The sequence below is a fragment of the Galeopterus variegatus genome, unplaced genomic scaffold (genome assembly GCF_000696425.1).
Source record: "Galeopterus variegatus unplaced genomic scaffold, G_variegatus-3.0.2 Scaffold541, whole genome shotgun sequence".
In the NCBI taxonomy this organism is placed as follows: domain Eukaryota; kingdom Metazoa; phylum Chordata; class Mammalia; order Dermoptera; family Cynocephalidae; genus Galeopterus; species Galeopterus variegatus.
In genome coordinates, this window is record NW_007726652.1 from 472,047 (window position 1) to 478,600 (window position 6,554).

Sequence of the window (6,554 nt, forward strand, 5' to 3'; positions counted from 1 at the left end):
CAGTGGTGGCTTACAGCAGCCTCCAGCAGATCCAGCAGCAGCAGTAGCTTACAGCATGTCCAGCAGCAGCAGCAGCGGTGGCCTTCTCAAGGCCCCCCCTCCCGGAGGGGGCATCCCAGTGGGTGGGGGCCCTGGGGATCAGAACCACTCATCCTTTATACTTATGTCCGTAACCCAGGAACACCTAGGTGCCCATGTGCATCCACATCAGATAATAGCTAAGGAACAGCTGGGCACACTGTGCATATTTATATCAAATGCTTGGCAAGATTCTGAACATCTGAGGGGCCCTGACCATTTTCCTATATTTTTCCTACAGTGATGGAAATAAATGCTCAATAAATGTTACCTTTAATTATTATCACCTCTGATTCCATAGCTGTTTTGCAGCACTGCCTGTGCAGATTTTAAAAGTTATGGATGCCCAGAGCCTACCACTAGAGATTATGGCTCTGAAGGTCCTGGACAGGGCAGAATTTAAAAGCTTCATGGGAGTTCTGAGATCAGCCAGGATTGAGAACTACTGCTGTATTCAAAGTTCTGTGTGGATGAGATCATACAGAATGTATTTGACCCTTGGATTCCTTGGAAACACAATGTCAGAGTCTGAAAGGGCCCTTTAAGCTGGTAAATGCTGTGCTAACTTGTTGAAGCTCTTTAGGACATATCTTTTTTCCTTCCCCTCATACATAATGGTGACCATAGTCGCTAACATTTACTGAGTTCTTTCTATATATCTGGCATTGCGCTAAGTCCTTCAAATACATTATCTAATTTTTTTTTTTTTTTTTTTTTGTCTTTTTTTTTCCGTGTCCGGCAACAGATCGCAACCCTCAGTGTCGCCCCCGTACCGGACCAGGACCGGCAACGGGATTGCAACCCTCGGTGCTGCTCCCGTGCCTCGCTCAGCCAGTGAGCGGGAACCGGTCTGTCTGTGGGATCCGAACCCTCGGGCGGGAGCGCCGCCGCGCTTCCCAAGCGGCGCACTATCCAGTGCACCACTGGGCCGGCCCTACATTATCTAATTTAATCCTCTCCATAAACTCAGAAAGAATAACTTGCTGAAGCTCACACAGCTATTAAGTGGCAGAGACAGGATTTAAAAGCAGGTCCTTCTTTGTCCACTGTGTCAGTGGTCCTCAAGCTTGAGCTTGATCATTGTAATCACTGGGAAGGGCTTGTTGACCACAGATTGCTGTGCCTCATTCCCAGATTCAGCACAGCCTAAGAACTTATATGTCTGACAAGTTCCCAGGTGATGCTGATGCTTCTGGTTCCAGTTTGAGGTCTTCTCTGCACCTTAATCTTACAGCTTACACCTCTTAAAATCCTTACCACCCACGTGGACATCTGTTTTCCCAAGACTGCTTAGAGAGAAAAAGTGTAGGCTCCTCCACTCTCTCCTTCTTTGCTGTCTCCCCATAAAAGCACAGAAACTTTTTATTTTAAGGATTTTATCACTATTTACTGTAAGGAACAGAAGGGAGATAAATTTAGGGAAGTTACAGAGTCCCGTGCTTCAGAGCCTGTCTGCATTTTGAGAGTAACTACAGACCCTGTGGAACCCCTGTCTGCTTTCATTCTGAAGGACATGGCTCACAAAACCCTACCTTCCTTCTAACCCTCAAAAGTAAAGGCCAGTTTTCCTCTTTTTTACTTAACAGCTCATTTTCCGAGTATTTATAGCCCTGAAAAGGTAATTAAAACAAAGAGCCTTAGGTGAGCAATTTGCATTTGTGAGGAAGGACTGATCTCCTTGGACAAGGTGTGTCTGGAGGTGGGTGGGGCATTGCAACCCCAGTCCTCACTAGCCCCAGGTGCCTGGCTCTGTAGCCTGCTCTGCACCAGGTCCTGGGAGATGGCATTTCCAGAGTGTCAAGCTACATAACTACACCAGATGTTGGGTTGAGGCAATAGCTACGCAAATTGTATGGCTAGGCAATTCACAACTAAAGCCAAAATGTTTTGTTATTTTAGTTATACTAAGTTTCCATTTGGATTGTCAGAGCTAGGGCTCAGACCTTTCAAACCCATTGTACAGACTGGGTCACCAGACCCCTCATACGCAGGTCCACGCTAGGTAATTGGGAAAGATCCCAGGAGCCATTTGCAGCTGGCACAAGCTCAGTCAGCAGCAGTAGCGGCTTCCTTGGTCCCCTCAGGGAAACCCCAGGGGTGGAGGGCCCTGTGGATGAGAGCCGCTTGTCCTTTATACTTAAGTTCATAACTCAGGACACCTGGGTGCACATGTGCAATTACATTAGACAATAACCAAGGAACACCTGGGCATACGTGCATATTTATATCAAATGCTCAGCAAGATTCTGAACATCTGAGGGGCCCTGGCTGTTTTCCTATGTTTTCCCAACATAGAGCCTTGGAAGCCTGCAAAACACAAGGACGGGGAGTTCCTGGCCTTGTGATTAGGACCACATTCCAGGCGTCCCAAGTTAGAACAGTGAAAGAAAACATTTTTTAATGACAATGTTTCCCAAGGTCTCGTATTTCTACAGTGCACACAATTAGGGGTTTCAGGTGCAATCTGATTAACTGGTCTGCTCTAGGAAGTCCAAAATCCCACCTAAACTTGTTTCTGTGGAAAGGCATGATATAGCCTGCAAACAGGTGACTCGCAAACATTCAGAGCACAGTTGCTTTGCAAGACAGGGACGGTAGTTCCAAAACAGCAAGACAGAACATTTCCAAGTGTGGAAAGCAGAGATTAGAAGGTCATAGATCTTCGATGTTTCATGTAATGCCAGCAGGACTATGGCTTCAATGGAAGCAGGATACCCTCTTAGGAAAATGTAATAGAAAGCTCTTGCAAGCAGAAGAGGCTTCTGGGAGAGCGGGCTTATCTGAGACAAACCTGTTACTATTTTGGTGTTTGTTTTAGTCAGCTGAAAGTCCTTACCAGGTAGGGATCTCGCTACATTCTTCTTTCAAATTTCTTGGTCCTTGTAGATTCTATTTCAAATTTTGACAAAGAAACCTGTTAGAATTATAGTTCCCAGAACTTGGGTACTTGATGGGCTTCTATCAATTTTTAGAACATTTCTTGGAGCTTCAATTTCTCCATGATTAGGTATGAGGCTGAATTATTTTTAAAATCTAATAAGGCTCACACATTGGTCAAATCATTCTCACTGCTGCTTGATATAATATAGTTGTCAAAAATATAGTGCAGAGATCTTTAAAAGTTATTGCCTAATTAAGTATGTGCCTAAAAGAAAAGACCTGCTGGACTGCACACTGAATTACTAATAGAGGTTACCTTGAGGGAAGGGCGAGGTGAATTTTCTGTTTCTACCTTAATAAGTACAATGCTGACTAAGGCAACATTTTTACACATTTCTATAATGTTTGAAAAAGTTTTAACAAGGGACATGTATTTTTGTGAGGGAGAGAAAAAAGGAAGGAAAATAAAATTCTTTTTAAATGTGTTACCTTATTTAAAAGATGGATTTTTCTGTTTGAATAGAAATGCCATGTAGGTTACCAGGGTGTCAGGTTAGGGCCATTGCTGTGCCAATTGTATGGCTAGGTAATTCATAACTAAAGCCAAAATGTTTCATTATTTTAGTTATATTAAGTTTCCATTTGTATTGTCAGGGATAGGGGATAGGGCTCACAGACCCTTCAAACCCATTGTACAGACTGGGTCCCCAGACCCCTCGCATGCCAGGCTGGGTCCCCAGACCCCTCACACACAGGTCCACGCTAGGTAATTGGGAAAGATCCTGGGAACCACTGGAAGATGACATGAGCTCAGTTCTCAGCAGTAGCAACAGCAGCAGCTTGCAGCAGCGGTGGTGGCCTCTCGGGGCATTCCAGGGGCACTGGCAGCAACAGCCTCCAGCAGCAGTAACGGCTTCCTGCCCCCCCTCCCCCGGGGTAGCATCTGTAGGTAGGGGAGCACTGCGGATCAGAGCCACTAGCCCTTTATACTTCAGTACATAACCCAGGACAGCTGGTGCACATGCGCAATTACATTAGACAATAACCAAGGAACACCTGGGTGCACGTGCATGTTTACATCAAATGCTCGACAAGATTCTGAACATCTGAGGGGCCCTGATCTTTCACTTTGCCTACACAAGGTAACTCATCAAAGTCTCCAGCAGCATACCCAAAGACGACATTCTTGGAAAACAAAGACACAAGAGTGAGAAATTTATGTCATAAGGAGCAGCTCTGGCCTAGCCTAAGTGCCCACGTGGTATGTGCCTCCCCCAGTTTGTTGCTATCAGGCCTCTTGATTTTTTCCCAGTATCTGCTCTGGATTCCTAGACTGATAGCTACTTTGAAGTGCACCACTGCAATCAGTGCAGTGCAGTATGAATGGTAAGTATGGTAATAATTCCTCTTGAGTGAGCTTAGACTCCACTTCCAATGCTTGGTTCTCATTACTCACGTCTGGTATCTCATCACTTATATTTTAGAATCATATTCTGTAACTGTCCCAGGTTGAATAATATGTCTTCATCACAGTAAATGAAAGTTGCCATTATAGATTCCTCCTTTCAATTGTTCTTTGATGTACAGTGGATCTTTCCTATCTCTTCCATGCTATCGGTTGAATTGTTACTCTTAATGATAGATCAGAAATCCTTTTGAAAGCTATTGTATTTCATAAGCCACTAGATGTTTTCTTATAAAAGAGTGATGCATATAGTTTCCTTTAACTACATTCTTCTATTTTCTTGCGAGGGTCAAATATGACCACATATGTTGAAGCATTTTGTAAACCGTCAAGTGTTCTGGCAATGTAAAGCTTTATTACTTTTTTTTTTTCCTTTTTGTCTTTTTTTCATGTCCGGCAACGGATTGCAACCCTCAGTGTCGCGCCCGTACCGGACCGGGACCGGCAACAGGATCGCAACCCTCGGTGTCGTGCCCGCACCTCGCTCAGCCAGGAGCAGGAACCGGTCTGTATGTGGGATCCGAACCCTCGGCAGGAGCGCCTCCCTACTCCCAAGCAGCGCACTGTAGCAGTGCGCCACCGGGCCGGCCCTAAAGCTTTATTACTTCTAGTCCTATGTGCATCCCAGTTACAAAAACCCTTTAACATTCCCAAAAGTAAAAAAAGAAGNTAGTCCTATGTGCATCCCAGTTACAAAAACCCTTTAACATTCCCAAAAGTAAAAAAAGAAGGTATGTTTCCATCTATGCATTGTTATTTTTCCAGTATTTCATACACAGGCAAATATGTTATGCCCACATTTACTATTAAAATGTTATATCAATCACTTGTGTCATTAAATGCTTATTATGTTTATTGCATTTATTTTTTACTAATTATCCTCTCCTATTCTAATATATAAAAGATTTTAAATTACAAAATGATTAAAAAACAGGTGCTATCACATGTGTGATGAAAGAGGGACTACATAAACTGGTAAGACCTTTCTTGACAAAATACTGAATTTAGATTGACTTTATTTTTTAGTCACAAAGTATTTACTGAGCACCTGTTAATAGACTTAGGATGTGGATTTACTCTGGTGAAGTACAGAGGCACAGTCCTTGGCTTGTTGGAGTATATGGTATTTTCTAAGTAAGTGAGAATGTCACTAAAACATCTTTTTGATTCAACCTTTGTGGTTGATATTCTTCCTAACCATATGTCTTCTACCTGAATCAGTAAAATATGGTTTACTTTTTGCTTATGAAATCTGCAGTGCTTCAAGTCGCTTCATGTAACACCAATTGTTGTACATGTGGGTATAGAGGGTCTAGGAGATTGGGCTGCCTGTATACTGAATCTGGACTACCTACTCTTGGAACTCAGAGGGGCACATGGAGAAAGGGCTAGTTCTTAGAAGTAGACTTAGCAACTGAGGCCCAGGCAAACAACTCAGAAGCAAGTAGGCTTGTCCAGGAGGACAAAGCACTTGGCAAGAGAGGTTTGCAGCCCAGGTGGACTAGTTGTGAGATAAAACAGGAGGATTTCTAAACAGGTAACCTGACATTGTGCAAACCAGGGCAGGGGAGGGAGTTGAGAACTTCAGGCAGCAAGGCTAGCATCACCAAGAGATTTGCCCATGGATAGCAGGCCCCAGGCCCTAGTCAGTACTGATGACCTAGAGATGGTAAGTGGTGATTGCAGACACAAACCCAGTGAAAATAGCAAAGGAACTGAAAAGAGACTGGTGGTCAGGAGCCCAGTTATCAGACCTGAATCACTGTGATAGAGTCAGACTGCCTCTGATGCTGAGTCAGCAAGGCATTTTCTTTCGTCTATTTCAGAATTCAGTTTAATTTACTGAAATTGAAGCAATTGAAAGTGCATGTTTTATATATCTTGCTAAAACTCTGCTTTAAAAAAAATTTTTTTATTGTAACAGTTGATTATACATACCTGTGGGGTACAGAATTGAGTATCAATACCTGCGTGCAATATTTGAAGTTCAAATTAGGGTAATTAGTATATTCAGCAATATACTATGTAATCTTTTTTGTGGCCCTTTACCAATTTCTTCCTTACCCCCCACTTCCCCCTTTCCCTCCTTTGGTAATCTCAGTCCTGTTCTCTCCTTTTAAAAGTTCAACAT